Source organism: Podarcis raffonei, chromosome 7 (assembly GCF_027172205.1).
Source record: "Podarcis raffonei isolate rPodRaf1 chromosome 7, rPodRaf1.pri, whole genome shotgun sequence".
NCBI lineage: Eukaryota > Metazoa > Chordata > Lepidosauria > Squamata > Lacertidae > Podarcis > Podarcis raffonei.
Window position 1 is genome coordinate 73,811,176 of NC_070608.1, and position 24,567 is coordinate 73,835,742.

The window sequence follows — 24,567 nt, forward strand, 5'->3', positions numbered from 1 at the left end:
TCCCTAAGTTTTATGAAGTCGGCTTTCTTAAAGTCGAGAAATTGAGTCCTAGTATGCTTGGCTGCTCCTTTCCGCTGTATAGTAAACTTCAGAAGAGCATGATCACTCGCGCCTAATGATCCTTCCACTTCTACCCCACTAACCAGGTCATCAACATTGGTTAGGACCAGATCTAAAATGGCTGTTCCTCTTGTAGCTTCTCCCACTTTCTGGACAATGAAGTTGTCTGCAAGGCCAGTGAGGAATCTGTTTGACCTTATGCTCTTGGCTGAGTTTGACATCCAACAAATATCCGGGTAATTGAAGTCCCCCATTACTACTATCTCCCTTCCTTTTGCATGCTTGGCCATCTGTTCCAGGAAGGCATCATCTATGTCCTCCGTTTGGCTTGGGGATCTATAGTAAACTCCCACAATGAGGTCACTGTTATTCTTCTCTCCCTTAATTTTGACCCAAATGCTCTCACTTTGGCTTTGAGGTTCTAAATCTTGGATCTCTTCACAGGTATACACATCCCTGACATATAACGCCACTCCTCCTCCTTTCTTGTCTGGTCTGTTTCTCTGAAATAGATTGTATCCCTCCATTATTACATTCCAATCGTGGGACTTATCCCACCAGGTTTCAGTGATGCCTATTATGTCATATTTAGTTTGCTGTACCAAGAGCTCAAGCTCATCTTGTTTATTTCCCATACTTTGCGCATTAGTGTACAGACATTGAAGTCCATTAATCATTCCCCCGTGTCTCTTACTTAAGGATTTTTTCCTCCCACCACTAGGTCTGCGTGCTGTTTGCTCCATTCGGTCTATGACATTTGGATGATCATCTTCATCAATTGATAGACTCCTACCTTCAGGAGCACTGTCTCCCTCCCCCACATTAGTCAGTTTAAAGCCCTCCTGATGAGGTTTCTGAGATTTTTTGCAAAAACATTCCTACCAACCGTTGTGAGGTGCAGCCCATCGCTTGCCAGAAGTCCATCTTCAAGAAACTGCATTCCGTGATCTAAGAATCCAAACCGTTCCTGTTTACACCATTTGCGAAGCCAGTTGTTCACTTCCACTATTTTTCCCTCCCTCCCTGGGCCACGTCGTTCAACTGGGAGGACAGATGAGATGACAATTTGTGCATTTAATTGCTTCAATTTCCTGCCCAGAGCCTCGTAATCTCTTTTGATCTTCTGGAGGCTATTGCTTGCAGTGTCATTGGTTCCCACATGAACCAAGAGGAAGGGGTATTTGTCAGTGGGTTTTATGATTCCTTGCAGTCGTTCAGTTACATCTTGGATCTTAGCCCCGGGGAGACAGCACACTTCCCGAGACATCTTGTCAGGCCCACAGATCACTGCTTCTGTTCCCCTCAGTAGGGAATCCCCTATCACCACTACACGCCTCCTCTTAGGTCTGGTCGGGGTTCTTCCGTAAGCTGTCCGTTCCAAGGTCGCCTGCACATTCCCTGAAGACTGCCTTTGCTGCTCGTCTTCATATACCTGATCGACTGTAATGAGGGAGAGATCCTCAAATGGAGTCTGCTCTTCGTCTTCCATGCTAGGGGAAAGGACCTCAAAGCGATTGCGTATTTCTAAACAATCAGAGCGAACCCTGGGCCTCCTACTTCTTTGAGTCACGTTTCTCCATATATCTGGCTCCTGTGTTGGTGAACTAGCCTCCTTCTCAGGGGAGTCCCCTGTCTCCTCCTTGGTGGAGACGGTGTGCTCTGTTGCTTCCAAGAAGAGCTCCAGCTCTCTAATTCTTTGGAGCGTAGCTACACGTTCCTCCAGCTGCTGGACTTTGTCTTTTAAGAGGGCAATCAACATGCAATTGCTGCAGGTAAAGCTGCCTGCAACCTTTGGCAAGATGGCAAACATTGCGCAGGAACCACAGGCGACTGCAGCTGTTCCCTCACCCTCCATCTTGAGAAGGTGTCGTTGGGGGTGACTACAGCGGTCCTCCATCATAAAAAGTGTGAAGACAGGACAAATAAATCCCCCCAAATAAACCTATATCTCCCCCAACAAACGTTTGAGACTAGCTCCCCTAAATCTAAAAGATGGATCAAACTGCGCGCGCCTAGCGGCGCGCGCCGCTGCCCTACAAGCTCTGACAAGCTCCTCCCACAGCTAATCCCCTACCTCAACAGAAGCCCTGCCCCCTCTGACCTTTGCACAGAGAAAGCAGCTAATCAGCCACAAGAAACTCACACAAGAAAACCCTTTTTGTTCCTTCTTCAGCCGCTGCCCTACAAGCTCTGACAAGCTCCTCCCACAGCTAATCCCCTACCTCAACAGAAGCCCTGCCCCCTCTGACCTTTGCACAGAGAAAGCAGCTAATCAGCCACAAGAAACTCACACAAGAAAACCCTTTTTGTTCCTTCTTCAGCCGCTGCCCTACAAGCTCTGACAAGCTCCTCCCACAGCTAATCCCCTACCTCAACAGAAGCCCTGCCCCCTCTGACCTTTGCACAGAGAAAGCAGCTAATCAGCCACAAGAAACTCACACAAGAAAACCCTTTTTGTTCCTTCTTCAGCCGCTGCCCTACAAGGGTTGTTTTATTATTGGTTGCATAACCTCCAAGTGCCCCTATTTTCCAGGGACAGCCCTGGAATTGTGAAAGCCATCCTGGCTTCTGATTTGATCTCAGAATGTCCCTCTTTTCCCCATCAGCCCTGCCCCAAGCGGAGAAGGATGAGCCAGTGCTTGTCATAAGCTAATGGCAGTGGAAATTGTGAGGGATCACAGCATTGCATCTCCATAACCTCTGCTGCCGACCTCCTCGCTTGGGCAGCTCATAGCAGCTGCTGGAGAGTTGGAAAGGAGGAGGACGTTGTTGGAAATGTAAAGAGAAAGAGGGAAATTTCCTCCATATGTGGTGGACTTGTACCAAGGTGAAAGCATTCTGGGACACAATATATAATGAGCTGGAAAAGGTTTTTAAATACAATTTTAATAAAAAAAAACCCCAGAGATATTTTTGTTAGGGTTAATTGAAAAGGAAATTCAGAAAAAAGATGTAAATTTGTTTATGTACACCACAACGGCTGCAAGAATACTCCTGGGCCAGAAATGGAAGCAGCAGGAACTTCCTACACTGGAAGACTGGCAGATAAAGATGGTAGACTATGTGGAGATGGCAAAGCTAACAGGGAAGATCCAGAATTGGCGAGATGAACTGTTTCAAAAGGACTGGAGCAAATTTATACTTTATATGAAAGAAAATTGTAAACATTTGAAAACGTTTGTAGGCTTAAACTGAAATGCTTTGTAATGTGAAAATAAGGATCTGATTTACATATAAGGAGGTAATTATCATAGAAAAGAAGAAGTTCAAAGGTAAAAAAGTGGTTATAGAAATCCGAGAATTTAGTAAAAAAGTGTTTGGAAGACAGAAAGAGGGGGGAAGGAAGTCGATGCTCTGTTTGAGCAATACTTTATGCCATAGATTTGTGTAATGAGATGTAATTAAATAGGAAAACTTAATAAAAATTATATGGGGGGGTAGGAAGGAGGAGGAGGAGGAGGAGGAGGAGGAGGAGGAGGAGGAGGAGAACCTGCAACCGCAGCTTCCAAGGCCCAGTCTCATGTCAGCGGCAGAGGAAGCCACTCAGGTGCCTGGGGAGGTGCGAGCTGCCCATAGGGGCAGGGTGCACCATGGGGCCTCTAGAGTCTGTCTGCCTCCTCCCACTTAGCCGCCCTACAGCTGGGGGAGAGGCAGCAGGTGGACCCTTTGGACAGTGCAGAGCCTGCATGCACCCAAGCCACAGCATCTCTCCCAGGAGAGACACGTGGCTCGGGCGCACTGCAGGCCCCGCGGTGAGTGCCATCTGGCATTTTTTCACACACACCCAGTCGTGCCACCCTGGGCAAACCGCACCCACCGCACTCCCTTCCTCCACCCCTGTCTCACGTGATTCTCCAGCTCTGAGTCTCAGACACAGGGCAAGGTCACCCCAGGCAGGAGGAAGAAAGGGGGAACAGAGCTCAAAGAGCTTTGCTTTCCTTGCTTTTTGCCTTGCTTTGCTGGGCAGCCTGGGTGTCATTTTGGACTCGCAGCTGTCCATGGAGGCGCAGGTCAGTTCTGTGTCCAGGACAACTGTTTACCAGCTCCATCTAGTATGCAGGCTGAGACCCTACCTGCCTGTGGACTGCCTTGCCAGAGTGGTGCATGCTCTGGTTATCTCTCGCTTGGACTACTACAATGCATTCTGTGTGGGGCTAACTTTGAAGGTGACCCAGAAACTACAACTAATCCAGAATGCGGCAGCTAGACTGGTGACTGGGAGTGGCCTCCAAGACCACATAACATTGGTCTTGAAAGATCTGCATTGGCTCCCAGTACGTTTCCGAGCACAATTCAAAGTGTTGGTGCTGACCTTTAAAGCCCTAAACATTCTTGGTCCAGTATATCTGAAGGAGCGTCTCCACTCCCATGGTTCTGCCGGGATGCTGAGGTGCAGTGCCGATGGCCTTCTGGCAGTTCCCCCGCTGCGAGAAGCCAAGTTACAGGGAACCAGGTAGAGGGCCTTCTTGGTAGTGACACCCACCAAGTGGAACGCCCTCCCACCAGATGTCAAAGAGAACAACAACTACCAGACTTTTAGAAGACATCTGAAGGCAGCCTTGTTTAGGGAAGCTTTTAATGTTTGATGCATTACTGTGTTTTAATATTTTGTTGGAAGCTGCCCAGAGTGGCTGGGGAAGCCCAGCCAGATGGGTGAGGTACAAATAATAATAATAATAATAATAATAATAATAATAATAATAATAATAATTAATAAATAAATAAATAAATGCTTTGTGTATCCACGGCTAATCTTGCCCCTTTCTAAGATATATTTATTGGTGTTTGTTTTTCTTTTTGTAAATCTACCACAGAATCAAATACGATAAAATTGGGTTTAAGGGGTTTTCTCAGGATGATGGAGGGTGTGTGTGCTGTGTCCTTTTGGTGTAGTGGTGGCACATGTCCTCCTTCTGATATGAAGTGCGATGTGGGGGAGATGACAAAAAATAGGGGGGTAGAGTAGGGTCAGTTTGTGTCGGGAGGTAAGAAATGTCCATATTTTCATTTGAGGAATGTTGGTTGTTAGCTGCCTTGAGCACTCGAAGAACTGGCCATCTATCTGAAATAAATAAATTAAATTTAAATAAATAAATAAATAAATAAATAAATAAATAAATAATGCATTCATTCATTCATTCCCCCATCAGGACAGGACCAGTAAACAGTTGACAAGATTAGATGGGTGATCCTATTAATCCTCAAAATAGAACACTATTTTATTTTTATTTTATTTTTTAAAAAAATATTTATACTTTTCAAATTTATACCTTTCACTGATTTTATAATCATTTTGACATTTTAAAATTTGACGTCCTTCACCCACTTTCTGCGGTTCCTTACATTTATTTTTAATACCTTCTGCCTATCCAAATTAACTTAATTTGTTAATTTATTCATCTTCTTTAAATATATACTCTTACGAAACTGCAGGGTTTTACAATAATCCTTCCATTTTTTTATCTGTTTACAATTTATCTGTAAATATTCAATAAACCATTTCCTTTCTTTTTTAAAAAGTTTGCTATCTTGATTTCTTATTCTTCCAGTAAGTTTTGCCATTTCTGCATATTCCATAAGGTTTTGTATCCATTCTTCCGTTGCTGGGACTTCTCCTTCTTTCCATGGATAGAACACTATTTTAAAGCCTTATTTTCCCTCTGTCAGGCCTAGGCAGAATAGCAGGGTGGGATGCTCAACCGGGATGTGTGTAACTTTGCACTATGCTACTATAACTTACACTGGTTTACTTTACACTAGCTTCTTGTGCATAGGATTGCCCCCTAAAGGTAAAGGTAAAGGGAGCCCTGACCATTAGGTCCAGTCGTGGCTGACTCTGGAATTGCTGCGCTTATCTCGCTTTATTGGCCGAGGGAGCCGGCGTACAGCTTCCGGGTCATGTGGCCAGCATGACTAAGCCGCTTCTGGCGAACCAGAGTAGTGCATGGAAACGCTGTTTACCTTCCTGCCGGAGCGATACCTATTTATCTACTTGCACTTTGATGTGCTTTCGAACTGCTAGGTTGGCAGGAGCAAGGACTGAGCATCGGGAGCTTACCTTGTCGCGGGGATTCAAACCACTGACCTTCTGATTGGCAAGTCCTAGGCTCTGTGGTTTAACCCACAGCGCACCCCTAGAGCATTCAAAATGACAGGAGCAAGAGGGAGGCTGTGTATGTGTGTGTGTGTGATAAAAAATTCTTTCTTCATTTTATTTTTTAATACTATCTTCCATGGATGCTGTTCCATCCTTACCGCCACAAGATTGAATTCTTCAGGCTATAAACCATTATGTATTATTTTCTTCATTTGCTGTGCTGAATTCTTTAGAGAAATGGCATTGTAAGATAAATAGAAGATGGCTTGGCCTCTGAATAATAAAAGAAACTGACTAAAACAGCTCCGTGGATCACAAACAGTTACTGTGCAGCTGGGACACTGTAACATTGTGCTGAGGACGAGGTAAAGAATAAAAGTCTACTCCCAATCCGCCCATTTCTTCTAAAAAGAAAAAAAAAATGGCACACAGCTCTAGCTTTGTGATAGTATATCCGCAATCCCTATTTTTATGGTCACTCTTCAGAAAACAGCAGCACCAGCAACAAAACCCAGCGAGGTGCATGTTATAAGTGCAAACTGTAGTAGGATTTGGAATAGCACTGAACAGAGACCCTTAAGCTCTGAAACAGCCGTGCAATAAACAGCAAGCAACCCAATCCAAATCAGTAACATATATAGGTACGAAAGGAGATTATTCATTGTGTGTTTTGCAATTTTCAGAAGTGCTGAACATGCTCGTGATTTTGCTTTGCTTTCCCATTGTGTGTAAAAAAACCAAAACAAAACAAAAACACAAGAGCAACAAAACAACAACCCTGTAGTAATTAGCTGCAAAACCACAAAAGCCAAGCAGGACACATCCTTCCCCTTCAGATGTGGGCCTGGGAAAAGTGGTACAGCATACAGATCCTTTCTTTAAATTAGAGCTAGGCTTATGCACCACCTGCTGGCTGAGCATGTGATCATGCTAGGCTCTTCAGTCCTGAATAAGCAAGAGGATATACAGTGGTACCTCGGTTTATGAACTGAATCCGTTCCGGAAGTTGGTTCTTAAACCGAAACCGCTCTTAAACCAAGGCGCGCTTTCCCTAATGAGGCCTCCCGCCGCTGGTGCCCTTCCACTGTTCTTAGATTGAGGTAACAGAGGTAACTGTTCTGTTCTTAGACTGAGGTAAAGTTCGCAAACTGGGACACTACTTTCAGTTTTGCGGAGTTCTTAAACCAAATACAGTGGTACCTCGGGTTCAGAACTTAATTCGTTCCGGAGGTCCATTCTTAACCTGAAACTGTTCTTAACCTGAAGCACCACTTTAGCTAATGGGGCCTCCTGCTGCTGCTGCGCCGCCGGAGCACGATTTCTGTTCTCATCCTGAAGCAAAGTTCTTAACCCAAGGTACTATTTCTGGGTTAGTGGGGTCTGTAACCTGAAGCGTATGTAACCTGAGGTACCACTGTAGTTCGTAAACAGGGCTGTTCTTAAACCGAGGTACCACTGTACCACCACTTACGGCTGGACCAAATTCAGCATTTATTTATTTATTTTTTAAAAATAGAGATTGAAGGAAGGAGATTTCCTGAAGCTTCCTTTTAAAATCCTGTTTGCTGTCATTAATTCCTCTCCCTGCAGCATTCTGTGGCTCTTTCATAGTAAAGGGCCTTCTTTAAAGAGCTTCTTTCTCTTGCAGCCCCACGAGGGATCACATATTGAATATGATGCAATGGTACTAGGTAGGCGATCGAACCTGGCTACTCATTGATATCACTGAGGGCAAACGAAATCAGGGCAGAGCTTCTGGCATAAGTAAAATGGTTAAGGAAATCAGCCCTGAGTGCTCACTGGAAGGACAGATTGTGAAGCTGAGGCTCCAATACTTTGGCCACCTCATGAGAAGAGAAGACTCCCTGGAAAAGACCCTGATGCTGGGAAAGATTGAGGGCACAAGGAGAAGGGGACGACAGAGGACGATATGGTTGGACAGTGTTTTTGAAGATACCAACATGAGTTTGACCAAACTGCGGGAGGCAGTAGAAGACAGGAGTGCTTGGCATGCTCTGGTCCATGGGGTCATGAAGAGTTGGACACGACTAAATGACTAAACAACAACAACAACAACAAAGATGGTTGTTTGCAGGCACTTTCACCCCCTTCCATAGAGTCGTAGAGTTGTAAGGGACCCCGAGAGTCATCCAGCCCAAGCCTCTGCAATGCAGGAATCTCAACTAAAGCATCCATGCCAGATGGACATCCAACCTCTGCTTAACAGCCTCCAAGGAAGGAGAGTCCACAACCTCCCGAGGGAGACCGTTCCACTGTCAAACAGCTGAATGCAATCCCTGAAGAAGCACACACTGAACAATCACTGTGTAAGTTGTGTGCACCCAAGGCGAATAAACAGATGTGTTGCAGAGGCTGAACAGTCCTAAATGTTCATTTGGAAAATCCATGTTTTATCCCAAACCCTTTGATGGGGAATGAATGGTTCAGTGAAATAGTTCCAGGAGAGGGGAAATATTATCTTGGCCTTAGTTCGCTACTGGGTTATAGCCAACTAAGTCTTGCTCAGAGTAGACCCATTGAAATCAATGTCCATTACTTTCACTGTGTTTATTCTCCGTAGGTTTAACATTGAGTCCATCCCATTAGTATTTTGCCAATGAGTAACATTGGACGCGACCCATTATTACTGAAGACCTTTTTCTTCCAGCAGCCATTTAAATGAAAGCCTGACTTTATCATTTTGACTGACTTTTAACTTTTCTGCATTGGATTTTTCTGTGCACTGCTTGGAGACTATTGTGGTCACGTGGTATATGAATTGTTAAAACAAATTAGCATTGATAATGATGACGATGATTGATTGAATTCCTTACCTACCTTTCACCATAAGGTCCTAGGGTAAATTGCAATAATAGAAAAATACAGTATTAAAACCAGTTAAGCCAAGAGATGACAAATGAAGTTTAAGGAATGAAACAGAGAAAAGGCATGATGCACATCTGATAGTTCAAATTTGGTGATTTAAAATAAAATAAAATACACCTGCCTCTCCTGTTTTACTTACCTAAACAGAATATTTGGTAGGCATATCCAGTCTGCATTTGCCACACAGTCCCATGATGCTAATTGCTGTAAACAGCAGAAGAAATAGGAGATGAGCATAGGAAGTTTCCTAGATGATGTTTTGGAAAATCTATGGGAAATGAATTTGAAGGAGGTAAGAACAGACCTCGTAATCGATACCATCTAGATTATTTCATGGCCTTTTTATTGCCTGTCTACACTTCCTGGATAAATTAAGTGTGCTGTGGCGACTGACTCCACTTTCTCTTTACTGGTGCTGGGCATGCATTTTTGAGGAATTGGATTATTTACTATCAGGTGTTTGGAAGTCAGAGAAAACCGGTTCGGAAAGGTTTGTGCAGAATATCATTTTGCCAGATGCACTGCTGGTTCATTTGTTCAATGAAGCAGCAGAACACATGGATGGGTGGGGAACGATACCTTTTAATTCACAGCATGACGCCTGATGTGCCCCCACGCTCTCTACTTGAGGTGTCAGAATGTTTCCAAATAAGGATGCAAAACTACTTTATAGCCTGCATCCATATTTCCCCCCAAAGTAAAATAGCAGGAGAGTAGCTAGGAGGAACTGTGATAAATTACCTGATGCTGTGCACATTTATGCACAATTACATGTTTCGTGCAAAACATATAATTTTAGATCAACTTGGCTCAGATAAGAAGCATGTAAATCTTGCATACTGTGTCTCTTCAAAATTAAGTGATTGTCAAATTTGAGAAATGAAGGTGCATTGTTCTGCTCTGTGTTGCATGTGTTGCACACGAATTCTTCTGTAAGTTTTCCATCTGGACCACAGTGGACAGATGCAGCAGCCATAATACTGCCTAATCTCCTTACCATAGCTAGGCACGCAGGTGCATGTGTGACACTCATACTTCCTTTTTCCTCCAATCTTATCCCCACGACTCCTGTTGCACGTAGATTTCCCCCTTCCTTTCACTTTTTGGGAAGTGATTATCATGATGTTGGCCTTGGTATTATTGGTAACCATGGAGAACTCCAGACCATTTTGCAAACCTGGTTATAAGCTTGCAATTTGAAAACACTGATTAGCAAAAACGGTGATGCAATGGTAAGAATGATTAGCTCTGGAAATTAAAGGGAAGGGAAGGGAATAATTCAAGGCATCCTTTAGTCTTCCAATTGTGGTAATGTGGTATGGGCTAATTTTCTTAATAATGATAATAATAATTTATTATTTATACCCTGCACATCTGGCTGGGTTTCCCCAGCCACTCTGGGCGGCTTACAGCATATCTAAAAACATCATAAAAACATCCAGCGTTAAAAACCTCCTGATACAGTGACCCAGCCCTTCATATAGGAATTGAATCCTACTTGCCATTGCAGGCTGCAGTTCTAAAACACTTATCTGTGAGTATGTTATGATAAAGTTAGTGAGATATTTTCCCCAAGTAAACATGTATAAGATTATGTTGCATATAGGGACCGACAAATGTGTCAGTTTGATGAAACCTTGCTCTGGCCTTTGGCTGTGTTACTGTGATGTCATGAAATGTTCATGAACACTGCACCTAGCCTAGGGAATGTGCCAGGAAAATGCAAGCCACAAACCTTCCATGTAGAAAATGAAAAGTCACACCTAGTACCCATATGAACTGCCGATCTTCTGCACTTTTGGCACATGCATGCTTAGCATTTGGTATAAAAGGAGCAGATATTGCTATGATCCCATGCCTGGTATCCACAGTCATTTTGAAATCCAAAGAGTCAATACAGTATACTAATTGTGGATATATAGAATCATAGAATCATAGAACTGTACACTTGGAAAGGACCCCAAATACTTGTCCAACCCCCAGAAATGCAGGAACCTCAGTCACAGCATTCATGACAGATGGCCATGCAGCTTCTGATTAAAAACCTTCAAGGAAGGAGAGTCCATCATCTCATGAGAGAAACCATTCCACTTGGTCAGAAAGTTCTTCCTGGTGTTTAGTTGGAATACCTTTCTTGTAACTTGAATCCATTGGTTTGGGACCTGCCCTCTGGAGCAGGAGAAAGCATGATCGCTCCATCTTCCATGTGACAGCTCTTGAGATATTTGAAGATGGCTATCATATCTCATCTCAGTCTCCTCTTTTCCAGGCTTAACATACCCAACTCCCTCAACTGTTCCTCATAAGGCTTGGTTTCCAGATACTCAGTCATCTTGGTCAGAGAGGTTCAGGCATTTGGTGAAATCCTAGCCACCAAGCTTTTGGGTGAAGTGGTACATCATCCAGGCCCAGACCAGGGGTCTTGGTGGAAGTCTCTATCCAGAAGCCAAATGTGGGGCAGACGGGCCATAGAGCTTCCAGCGGCAGCCTACAGATGGTCATCTTGGTAGATTGGTATCTTGGGGAGGCCATAATCCTTGGCACAACTCTGTCAGAAGTTTCAGCCCTCCGGCAGGAGGCTGAAATGGATATACACCCAATGCCTGAGCCAAAATCCACCTACATTTGGAATCAATAACGTTGTGGCCATTCCTAACCCATATCATTGTTTGCCCAAGTTTGTTCATAACACCTTAGTTATAGCCTAAGCATGGGCACTGTGACCGGGACATAATACGCTGAATTGCTTCTAATAGGAAATGTGTTGCAAATTGGCTGGTTATGGATATTTACCCTTCAAATGACTTTTAACTCAGTATTTGCTTTTTTTATCAACCAGATTCAGAAAATTGTGCACTACTTAAGAGTCTCAGAGCAGCCTTTCCCCTTCAGACAGTCTACATGTTTTATTAGAAGCAACGTGTATTCCCTAGAGGAGAGCTTATCTTTGTCATTTCTCAAGTTAGTGTTCTTGGTCTAGATATCCTTCAAAACAAAATGTTAAAAAACCAAAAACAAAATGCATGGAAACACAACCAAGTATTCAGAAAACTTTTCTAGTGCTCTCTGAAACATGGTAAGTCATATTGTGAATTGCCCACACATGCTGATGAGGACCAAATGGGTTTGGCTAGAATTACATGCCGAAGGTGGCAGTGGAGATTAATGTGCTGCTACATCCTTTGAAAATATTGTGCGGATGTTTCTACCAATAAATCAGAAGTGTTTCCTTTTCCTTTTATCTGCTTTTATTAATACATGCATCCCCTGGCTGTTTCTTTCTTTCTTTCTTTCTTTCTCTTAAGCAAAAGATACCAAGTGGTTATTTTTCACCTTTGTTATTGACACCAGATAGTTATCCCATTTTCTCTGCTACAGTCCTTCTAGAAATCTTTCATGCCTTTAATCCCACTACTATTAACAGCCCAAACTCATATTTTAGCGCTTTATCACTGGCTTGGGAGAACCACTGGCTATAGTGTTTATGCTGTTTTGTGTGCCTCTGAATATGACTCTCTCTTACTGTGGATCCCATGTCACATTTCTGAGACTGCTTCAAGGTCAGTTCTGTTTCCCTATTTCTAAATGCATGGGTGTTGCACCCATGAGGCATGGAAACAAAAGGTCACCAATCATGTTGCTATCTCTGCTATGTGTATGACTGAATTGTTAATGCCCTGTTGAGATCTGGCATGAGTTTTGGATTAGAGCTGGATAGACCTGGGCTAAGATCCAGGCCCAGATTGGGTGATATTTGGCCATTCATAAGAAGTGCCATTGCTAGATCACACAGATCTATCTAATCTAGCATTCTGCCTGGGGACTGGGGCAAGCCGGCAGGCAGTAGTGCTCTGTTGTTCGTGATGGCTCACAATTGTGTTCAGCATACCGCGTCATATATTGGAGGTAATACAACTATATTGACTAGTAGCCTTATCCTCCATGAATTTGACTGAGCCCCCTTTAAAGCTATCCAAGTTAGTGACCATCACTTCAGTGGTTTGCTAAAGCTCTCAGAGATCCAACATAAAGCCCCTTTTTACTCTACACTGTCAAGGACCAGCATGGTACTATTCTTCATCCAGTACAAATATACTCTTCTCTCTCCCTTTTTTTGGAGGTATGGAGATTTTGTACAATTCTGAGTCAACGCATCCCGAATGGAAAAGGGAGGAGGTTTTCTAGATGAGTAATTTGTCCTAGCACCTATATTCATTTGATCTGTTGTTTCTTTCCTGTTAAGATCCTTGCTATATCCTATTTTGTTTACCTTGCTCAAAATAATACAACGCTAATGAGAAATGACCACACTGGCCATCTTTGTTCTTTTCCTGAGTTCTACCTTTATCATTTGCACAATTTGTCTCTGATTGAATAAGAGCCAGGATACAGCGTTCTTATTGCTTAAAAACATGGTTGTGAATTCAAATGGAGAACATGATGTGCAATTAAACAATATGTGTGTGATATGCTACAGTGATGCAGATCTGCACTGGAAAAGACAGCATAGTTGTTTTTGCAGATGTCCTGAACTTGCCATGCCAGTGTGCAGGGAAGTGGAAATATCCGCAGAAATAAAGGAGCTAGTTTCACACATTCCGGTGGATATCGTCCCAAAATCCAATATCTGGCTTTTAAGTTAGAATGCTGAAACTCATACTCAGCTATTCAGATAAATTATAATTTTATACACAAACACAATGATATTCCACCAAATTTTATTGCGAGTGGACCCAACTTAGTCATGTTCTTTCGTTTCAGTGAGTCTACTCTGAGTAAAAACCTAGCTGAATACCACCCATTATTTACATTTCTTATTTAAAATTATGTTCAGATGTATTGCATATGCTTAAACCCCAAACATACAGACTTTTAAGTGATGGTTTAAGGGTACAATTTATGGAAAAGACAGTGCCTCTGAAAGGCATTAAATGAACACACAGTTTGGGACCTTAAATATCAGTATATTTCGTACATGAGACAGCATTATTAGAGAAGTGATTGTTCTATTTGTGCTCCCTTATGCTGTCACTTATATGCTAGAAAATAGGGGAAATAATATGTAAGAGCAAGCTCTTTCCAGACAGCCAAGTGGTTTGTTCTCTCATTCATATATATATATATATATATATATATATATGTATATGGGGATCTTATCTGCTTGGTGTCTTCAAAAGCATTTTCACTTTTCTCAGCAGAATGTCAGCACTCGCTATGGAAGACATTCATAATAAATAAAAGGCTCTTTTTATATCACTTTTTATTTTCAAATTACTCACAGATTATCTTTCCTCCAGTCTTTTCTGCTTTCATTCCTCGAATCAGTTTATTCAGACATCTTGGTCTAAATCTTTCTAAAAGCCATTCTGGCTGGGAATCCCACCCGCTCTCCCCACATCCCATCTTTCCTTTTTTCAGCATCATCATCGTAAAAATAGCTTTTTCGGTGAAGCAATATAGCCTTTTAACCCTTAGAGACACATTGAAAATGAAGACCAATGTGACAGAATGGTCACTTTTTAGAACCTCTGGTTTTCTTCAGAGGAAGCACACTAGTTAATCAATCAATCAATCAATCAATCAATATATGTGTGTGTGTGTGTGTGTGTGTGTGTGTGTGTGTGTGTGTGTGAATGAATGAAAAGCCCTAGCCCAGTATATTATCTTCCCAATCTAACCTTTAAGTAATCTCTCTTATCAATGGCTGGCACTGCCACAGGATGAAAGGAGCAAGGTTTTCCAGAGCAGCCTGACTTACACAGTAAGACTGTGAGATCCATTAAAACTGCACAGCTCTTCCCCACTAGAAGCAAGATTAGCTACATTAAAGTTGGCCATTTCTAAAGAGTAGCAAAGCAGGATTTATGTGTTCAGGTCACCTTGGGCTTCCTCAACCCTTGGAAGGCAGTAGAAGAGATAGAGGAGAGGTAATAATAGGAACAGCTTGTCTGCACAATTCCTTTCTGCATGCTGGTCCTGGCCCATACTGTGGCGTTTGCTCTCCTATGTGTGTGACATCATACTGGGTTCATAGGGAAAGGGTTAACTAATTGTAAAATGACTAACCAATGGGAACTCAGGGGGCAGAGTTAGCTGTGCATAAGGTTTAAGCACAGAGGTTTTTTAGTTAGTTGGAGTGAGTTAGAGTTGTTGAGAAGACAGTCTGGAGTTAGAAGGGACAGAGAAGATAAGTCTGTGGGTTGGCCTAGTCTGGTGTGAGAGAGTGAGAGAATTTGTGAAGAGGAGTCAGTCAAACAGTTGAGATAATCAGTCAGAAGGTATTAGGAAGGTATAGCCTGGTAAAGAAACAAAAGTTAAGAATATTATCTGAGAAACCATAAACTTGTTAATGTTTGTAAAATAAACTTGGGGTTTTTTTTGGTTCATTTTTAACAACTGACTGGACTCAGTGTTTTACCAGAGGGTAACTGGTTGGTGGCAGCGGGGAAGTGAGCACAGTGGTGGCACAGGGATCAATAGACCGTTAAACGTCCGGGGACCCTGTGTGATCACCACACATACTCCTGAGGATTTTGAATACAGACAGCAAATCTGGCCACCCCATCACAAAAAGGATTCTGCATCGCCCGTGTGGTACATGTTGATGGTACTGCTGCCTGTAGTGTGCATTTTTAAACGTCTGAAATATATATTCAGGTTGGGTCTCTGAAGGGTGCTTCAGGGGCGTAGAATCATAGAATTGTAGTGTCGGAAGGAACCATGATGGTCATCTGGTCCAATCTCCTGCAGTGCAGGGATCTCAACTAAAGCATCCATGCCAGGTGGCCACCCAACCTCTGCTTAAAAACCTCCAGGAAAGGAGAGCCCACAAAATACAAAGTGAAAATAACAACAACAAACCAATGATTACACTATGATTTAAGGCAATAGGCAGAACTATGCCTTGCTGATCTGCTTGGAAGCCTACCTGGAAGAGGGAGGTTTTGTGGAGGCCAATTGTCTGGGTCATCTACTGTGGGCTGAAGAGCACTTTGTTTTGTTTGTGTCCCTGACCAACTATCTGCCAACTGTGCAAGCTAAGCACAAATCTCCCTCTCTGTTTCAGGAGATGACAACAACTGAGAGATCTGGAACATCCAGTTTTCTCCCTGCTTAAAGTAACAGAAATGCTTGCCTTGGCAGCATTGCTCACCTCAAAAGTTCTATGCCCAATTCTTCTTATGCAGAAGTTGCTGGGTTTTTGTTTTTTTTTTAAAGGGGGGATGAATTCACCCTTCTGTAAAATAACTGTTTTCCTTTAGCTACAGCTGAGAGGAAGGAAAATTTACTGTTCTTCATGATAAAGAAATCAATCAGAATGAAATTTGCTGTTTGTTTTGTATCCAGACAGAGAATCGCTAATGTTTTTCTAATGGTTTGTTATATGAGCTTCAGAAAACCGGATTAAACTGTGTTCTCATGCCAGTCTTGGCAGCTGAAAAGAGATTTGAGGGATTGTATGAGATTTTTAAAAACAGAATGAGTTTGGGCTGCAAGTTTCTGGTCTTTGTGAAGCTGAGGTTGCAAAGCACATAATATTTTATTGGGCTGCTCTTCATCCAAAGAACCCTGTGCTTATTCACGCCCTGATGGTGGCCTCCTAGTTGCAGCTATGATTGATAAAAAAATATTCAAGAAGTCCTACTCAGTTTAACACAATTTATTTTGGAGAACAATAGCCTTTGTGCATGATCCACGACACCTGCACTTAGGCAGCTGGGCGTACCAGCTATGTCAGTATACATAGCTGAAGCTCTAAGTGTTCTTGAATATACATGTGGGTTTGTTTGTTTTTAAGAATCATGACGTTAACAGTTTTCAGTGCTGTTTTAACTGACCTGGAAGTGGGTCCTAGTCACTCCTGGGTGCTTCATCCACCAGGCCCAGGAGCGTCAGTGCATGGCCACTGAGACATGCAGAATCCTAAAGCTAGTCAACATGGTGCCTTGTTGTTGTTGTTAGCTAAGTCCTCCTTTTCCTCCTCCTCCAATAGACACCTCCAGCATTCTCTTGGGTTTACTTGCTGCATCCATGTAAGTCCTACTGTTAGTTTCAGATCATCCACCCATTGCATAGATGGACATCCCCTAGACCTTTTAAAATTGTAGGGTCTCCACACTAACATTGCTTCATTCCATCAATCTGAGTCATCTCTTGCCATATGTCCATGTTAAGTGGGCCTTTCCCACTAGCTCCATAACTTTTGATCTTTGTCATATCCATTTGTTAGTTCTTTAGTCTTATAATGATATGCCTAGCATTGCTCATTCCATGGTATGTTCTGTTGCTCTTAAGATGCTCATGCTTCCTTGTGTCATGGGCCAGTTGTTAGTCTACAACTCCTATAATCCTGGATCACTGGCCTTGCTGACTGGGGCTGATGGGGTGCGTAGCCTAACAACAGAGGAAGGGCACCATTTTAGTGACGTCTGCAAATATTCCATCTCTTAGAAAAACATGGCACTTGCCAATACTTTAATCTTGGAGCTGCCGAAATGAAAATATGAGGCAGAATCGAATGTCATTGCTTGCGAGGAAGACCCAGGTGGTGATGTAATGTACTAAACATCTAAATTCCCCCCCCCCAAATTCCCATCTTTCTGCAACTCCTCACTACCGCTACTGATTCCATTAAAATGTGAAGAGTTACAATTGTGAGCTCACATTTTATACACATAACCAAAAAGTTGGCTGATTAGATGACTCGTTGTCATAGGAGCCAGGGGCTGGAAGGGAAGTAGAACAGGATATGCTTTCTCCAGATTCCTTAAAAGTATGCTCACTCTCATTCCATGTCCTCTGTCCCTTCCAGCCCCAGCCCAATTCATTTCAATAAAGTTAGGGTGTTAATGGTTGCCTTTGGATCTTCAGACTCTGACAGAGAGCAAAACAGGTAAGTTTAATCTCCAAAATTATATACTTATTGGAGGGGGTGAAATGATGTTTTTAACTTGGAGCACTTCCACTACAGTTTGCCCGCTGCTACTACTGTCCTTGTTTGTCCCCCAGGCAATATAATCTATTGGGCAATAGTCATAAAATATTGTGGATGGAAATGCAGTTTGCTGCTAGGTTTCTGCTCCAGGCGGTCAAATTCACAAATATATACCAAGGTCCATTGGAACTGGATTCCTGGCCCATTCTTACAGCCAAGGGATTATGGGGAACAAAAAGTCTTAATACACCTATTTTCATTTCCTTGGAAATGGGGAGTTCTGCATATTCCTATACGTTCACCATATGACAACTATCATGTGGAAATCTAAACTGCATGAGACTTTTGCATAAATGAATTCTTCTGCTATGTGAACTTAGTACCTGATGTTGGAGACAGGCTTTGCACATGATATCAGTGTGACAGATATCATGTCAGTAGATTACGTAAACTGACAATAGAAAACTTCCAAGTTCATTTCCTTGTTCAAACATCAGACAACAATTGTATGTATTATTTATCTACTTAAGAAATTATGGGACGTAGTTGATCATTGTACTTATGGCTGTCAAACTCCAGTTAGGAGGAAGGTGATTTGTCTAAAAGGAGGAGAGAAATTCTGTTGAGTCAAAAAATATCTGATTTAACAATTTCACCCTTCATTGTTATCAAGTGAAAACTGAAATCCTGTGAATCCCAGGAAAAGACAAATCTGTCTTTATCAAAGTGCTTATTTCATATTACTGAGGAAATGTTTCCATCTAGCATTAATAGAGTTAATGGGGAAAATTTGAATATGTACTTCTTTTACTTCTCGGAAATATCTCAGCAATTGTCAAATATGGGCAGAGCCTTGTGAAAGGCAAAAAGAAACACTCATGGTTTGAAATGCATTCTGATGGTAAATCTGTGTAAACTTAGCTGTCTGTCATTTCTTTGATAGAAGGCACCAGAGACAGTTTAATATCCACTATTTTGCAAGTGATCCATTAAGCTCAGCCTTCATGATGACTCTTGAGATTGGTGTTCATTTTTATCATAGCTATTTACTCACTCAAATCCTTTCCTTCCCCCTGCTGGGAATTTAGTGCCGTATAGATGTTTGCATGCGGCGGAAAGCTGACCTTGACGAGGTTGAGATGTTAGCTGTTTTGCTCTCTAGTGTCTCCTTCTATGGCAAGCACAGAAATTCTTTGATTTTCTCTCAGAATGTGATCAGTACTGATAAAAATCTGATGTGTCAAGAGAAAAATAAGGTGAAAATGAAAATGAAATAAACATGAAGGACACGATCTAGCCACACTTTTAAGCTGAATTTATTTCAGCTGGAATATTAAGCGTATGCTTTTCTTTCATTGAAATCAGGGAGACTTAATTGTCCTTATCACTGACTAGCTACTACTTTCACACACTATATTTACACACTCAAATAGTTGAATACTACGTTGTGACAGAGATTCCTCCTTCCCATGCAACCTCTCCCACAGATCCTCCAAGTGTCCCTATTTTCCAGGGACAGTCCCAGAATTATGAAACCCATCCCAGCTTCTGATTTCATCATGGAATGTCCCACTTTTCCTTTGGATGTCCCTATTTTCATCAGAGAAATGTCAGAGTTTCGTGCCACCTGAGCCAATGGGAAAAGCAGCTATACAACCTTTAGAATACACCTGAAGGCAGCACAGTATAGGGAAGTTTTATTAATGTTTAATGTTTTATTATGTTTTTATATACCGGTATGTTGGAAGCTGGCTAAAGTGGCTCGGGCAACCCAGTCAGATGGGTGGGGTATAAATGATAAAATTATTATTATTATGAAATAGGGCATGCCTATTTTCATCAAAGAAATGTTGGAGGGTACGGTACTACCATCAGGCCATACGTTTTGTGTGCTCACAGTTTTTAAAATGTCTGAGTAACTGGAATACTCACAAGCATTCTATGATACTTCAGCAATGGAGTATCAGCAAATTATTTCAACATTCTGAAGCCAGAATGCAAGGGATATTTCAAAAGTACAGTTTGTGTTTATCCTGTGGCTTGTTGTTAAGTTCTCTCAGGTTTATTTGATTTGGAGGTACATGGTAAAACCACTCTTCCCATATAAATCTGCATGTTTTTTTATTTTATACCTCCATAGAAAGTAGCCCTAAAAATTGATCCAAATGTGACTCTGTAAGTTGGTATTGCTCTGTGCATTGGAGTTTAAGTTTGTGGAATATATCTCAATTCACCAAAAGGCTTCGTACATGTGGCCAAGCACTTCGACTATGGAGTCCATATACCCCATTTCCCCCAGCTAATAGAAATAGTGTGAGGAGAACTGCATGAGTACAGTTGACATGGGGAGAACTCTCTCCCTGTTGAAAGGTCAGAGGGGGCAGGGTTTCTGTTGAGGTAGGTGATTAGCTGTGGGAGGAGCTTATCAGAGCTTGCAGGGCAGCAGCTGAAGAAGGGTTTTCTTGTGTGTGTTTCTTGTGGCTGATTAGCTGCTCTCCCTGTGCAAAGGTCAGAGGGGCAGGGTTTCTGTTGAGGTAGGTGATTAGCTGTGGGAGGAGCTTATCAGAGTTTGCAGGGCAGCGGCGCGCACCTAGCGGCGCGCGCAGTTTGATCCATCTTTTAGATTTAGGGGAGCTAGTCTCAAACGTTTGTTGGGGGAGACCTAGATTTGGGGGGGGGTATTTGTCCTGTCTTCACGCTTTTTATGATGGAGGACCGCTGTAGTCACCCCCAACGACACGTTCTCAAGATGGAGGGTGAGGGAACAGCTGCAGTCGCCTGCGGTTCCTGTGCAATGTTTGCCATCTTGCCAAAGGTTGCAGGCAGCTTTACCTGCAGCAATTGCATGTTGATTGCCCTCTTAAAAGACAAAGTCCAGCAACTGGAGGAACGTGTAGCTACGCTCCAAAGAATTAGAGAGCTGGAGCTCTTCTTGGAAGCAACAGAGCACACCGTCTCCACCAAGGAGGAGACAGGGGACTCCCCTGAGAAGGAGGCTAGTTCACCAACACAGGAGCCAGATATATGGAGAAACGTGACTCAAAGAAGTAGGAGGCCCAGGGTTCGCTCTGATTGTTTAGAAATACACAATCGCTTTGAGGTCCTCTCCCCAGCATGGAAGACGAAGAGCAGACTCCATTTGAGGATCTCTCCCTCATTACAGTCGATCAGGTATATGAAGACGAGCAGCAAAGTCAGTCCTCAGGGAATGTGCAGGCGACCTTGGAACGGACAGTTCGCGGAAGAACCCCGACCAGACCTAAGAGGAAGCGTGTAGTGGTGATAGGGGATTCCCTACTGAGGGGAACAGAAGCAGTGATCTGTGGGCCTTACAAGATGTCTCGGGAAGTGTGCTGTCTCCCCGGGGCTAAGATCCAAGATGTAACTGAACGACTGCAAGGAATCATAAAACCCACTGACAAATACCCCTTCCTCTTGGTTCATGTGGGAACCAATGACACTGCAAGCAATAGCCTCCAGAAGATCAAAAGAGATTATGAGGCTCTGGGCAGGAAATTGAAGCAATTAAATGCACAAATTGTCATCTCATCTGTCCTCCCAGTTGAACAACGTGGCCCAGGGAGAGAGGGAAAAATAGTGGAAGTGAACAACTGGCTTCGCAAATGGTGTAAACAGGAACGGTTTGGGTTCTTAGATCACGGACTGCAGTTTCTTGAAGATGGACTTCTGGCAAGCGATGGGCTGCACCTCACAACGGTTGGGAGGAATGTTTTTGCAAAAAATCTCAGAAACCTCATCAGGAGGGCTTTAAACTGACTAATGTGGGGGGAGGGAGACAGTGCTCCTGAAGGTAGGAATCTATCAATTGATGAAGATGATCATCCAAATGTCATAGACCAAATGGAGCAAACAGCATGCAGACCTAGTGGTGGGAGGAAAAATCCTTAAATAAGAGACATGGGGGAATGATTAATGGACTTCAATGTCTGTACACTAATGCACAAAGCATGGGAAATAAACAAGATGAGCTTGAGCTCTTGGTACAGCAAACTAAATATGACATAATAGGCATCACTGAAACCTGGTGGGATAAGTCCCATGATTGGAATGTAATAATGGAGGGATACAATCTATTTCAGAGAAACAGACCAGACAAGAAAGGAGGAGGAGTGGCGTTATATGTCAGGGATGTGTATACCTGTGAAGAGATCCAAGATTTAGAACCTCAAAGCCAAAGTGAGAGCATTTGGGTCAAAATTAAGGGAGAGAAGAATAACAGTGACCTCATTGTGGGAGTTTACTATAGATCCCCAAGCCAAACAGAGGACATAGATGATGCCTTCCTGGAACAGATGGCCAAGCATGCAAAAGGAAGGGAGATAGTAGGCATGGGGGACTTCAATTACCCGGATATTTGTTGGATGTCAAACTCAGCCAAGAGCATAAGGTCAAACAAATTCCTCACTGGCCTTGCAGACAACTTCATTGTCCAGAAAGTGGGAGAAGCAACAAGAGGAACAGCCATTTTAGATCTGGTCCTAACCAATGTTGATGACCTGGTTAGTGGGGTAGAAGTGGAAGGATCATTAGGCGCGAGTGATCATGCTCTTCTGAAGTTTAATATACAGCGGAAAGGAGCAGCCAAGCATACTAAGACTCAATTTCTTGACTTTAAGAAAGCCGACTTCATAAAACTTAGGGAAGTGCTGGGTGAGATCCCATGGACAGTAATACTAAAAGGAAAGGGAGTTCATGATGGCTGGGAGTTTGTTAAGAGGGAGATAGTAAAAGCACAACTTCAGGCAATACCAATGAGACGGAAACATGGAAGGTGCCTAAAGAAGCCAGGGTGGCTATCTAAAGAACTTTTAACTGAGTTAAGATTAAAAAAGGATGTGTACAAAAAATGGAAAAGGGGGGAAACCACCAAAGAAGAATTCAAACAAATAGCCAGCACATGTAGACACAAAGTCAGAAAAGCTAAAGCAGAGAATGAACTCAGGCTTGCTAGAGAGGTTAAAAGCAACAAAAAAGGCTTTTATGGGTATGTTCGTAGCAAAAGGAAGAACAAAGAAACAGTGGGGGCACTCAGAGGAGAAGATGGTGAAATGCAAACAGGGGACACAGAAAGGGCTGAACTCCTCAATGCCTTCTTTGCCTCAGTCTTCTCCGATAAAGAAAACAATGCCCGACCTGAAGAATTTGGAGCAAATGATTCAGCAGAGGAAACACAGCCCAGAATAACTAAGGAGATAGTACAAGTATACTTGGCTAGTCTAGATATATTCAAGTCTCCAGGGCCAGATGAACTGCATCCAAGAGTATTAAAAGAACTGGCAGATGTGATCTCAGAACCACTGGCAGTCATCTTTGAGAATTCCTGGAGAACAGGCGAAGTTCCGACAGACTGGAAGAGGGCAAATGTTGTCCCTATTTTCAAAAAGGGGAAAAGAGAGGACCCAAATAATTACCGCCCAGTCAGTCTGACATCAATACCAGGGAAGATTCTGGAGCAGATCATTAAGCAAACAGTCTGTGAGCACCTAGAAAGGAATGCTGTGATCACCAATAGTCAGCATGGATTTCTGAAAAATAAGTCATGTCAGACTAACCTGATCTCGTTTTTTGACAGAATTACAAGCCTGGTAGATGAAGGGAATGCAGTGGATGTAGCCAACCTTGATTTCAGCAAGGCATTTGACAAGGTGCCCCATGATATTCTTGTGAAGAAGCTGGTAAAATGCGGTCTTGACTATGCTACCACTCAGTGGATTTGTAACTGGTTGACTGACCGAACCCAAAGGGTGCTCATCAATGGTTCCTCTTCATCCTGGAGAAGAGTGACTAGTGGGGTGCCACAGGGTTCTGTCTTGGGCCCGGTCTTATTCAACATCTTTATCAATGACTTGGATGATGGACTCAAGGGCATCCTGATCAAATTTGCAGATGACACCAAACTGGGAGGGGTGGCTAACACCCCAGAGGACAGGAACACACTTCAAAACGACCTTGACAGATTAGAGAACTGGGCCAAAACAAACAAGATGAATTTTAACAGGGAGAAATGTAAAGTACTGCACTTGGGCAAAAAAAATGAGAGGCACAAATACAAGATGGGTGACACCTGGCTTGAGAGCAGTACATGTGAAAAGGATCTAGGAGTCTTGGTTGACCACAAACTTGACATGAGCCAACAGTGTGACGCGGCAGCTAAAAAAGCCAATGCAATTCTGGGCTGCATCAATAGGAGTATAGCATCTAGATCAAGGGAAGTAATAGTGCCACTGCATTCTGCTCTGGTCAGACCTCACCTGGAGTACTGTGTCCAGTTCTGGGCACCACAGTTCAAGAAGGACACTGACAAACTGGAATGTGTCCAGAGGAGGGCAACCAAAATGGTCAAAGGCCTGCAAATGATGTCTTATGAGGAACGGCTAAGGGAGCTGGGCATGTTTAGCCTGGAGAAGAGGAGGTTAAGGGGTGATATGATAGCCATGTTCAAATATATAAAAGGATGTCACATAGAGGAGGGAGAAAGGTTGTTTTCTGCTGCTCCAGAGAAGCGGACACGGAGCAATGGATCCAAACTACAAGAAAGAAGATTCCACCTAAACATTAGGAAGAACTT

At 42.9% G+C, this 24,567-nt stretch overlaps 1 protein-coding gene across 2 annotated transcripts in view; it reads left to right on the forward strand.

Annotated features, from left to right (window-relative positions):
- CDH12 (cadherin 12) overlaps nucleotides 1-24,567 on the forward strand; it is a 671,646-nt gene that overhangs the window by 233,940 nt on the left and 413,139 nt on the right. The window contains exon 3 of one of the 2 annotated variants that reach the window (XM_053397110.1): nucleotides 17,856-17,936. The exons of the other annotated variant lie outside the window; for it this stretch is intronic. The gene's annotated coding sequence lies outside the window, so the exon portion shown is untranslated. The remainder of the gene's footprint in view (nucleotides 1-17,855; nucleotides 17,937-24,567) is intronic. 2 annotated transcript variants of the gene reach the window in all.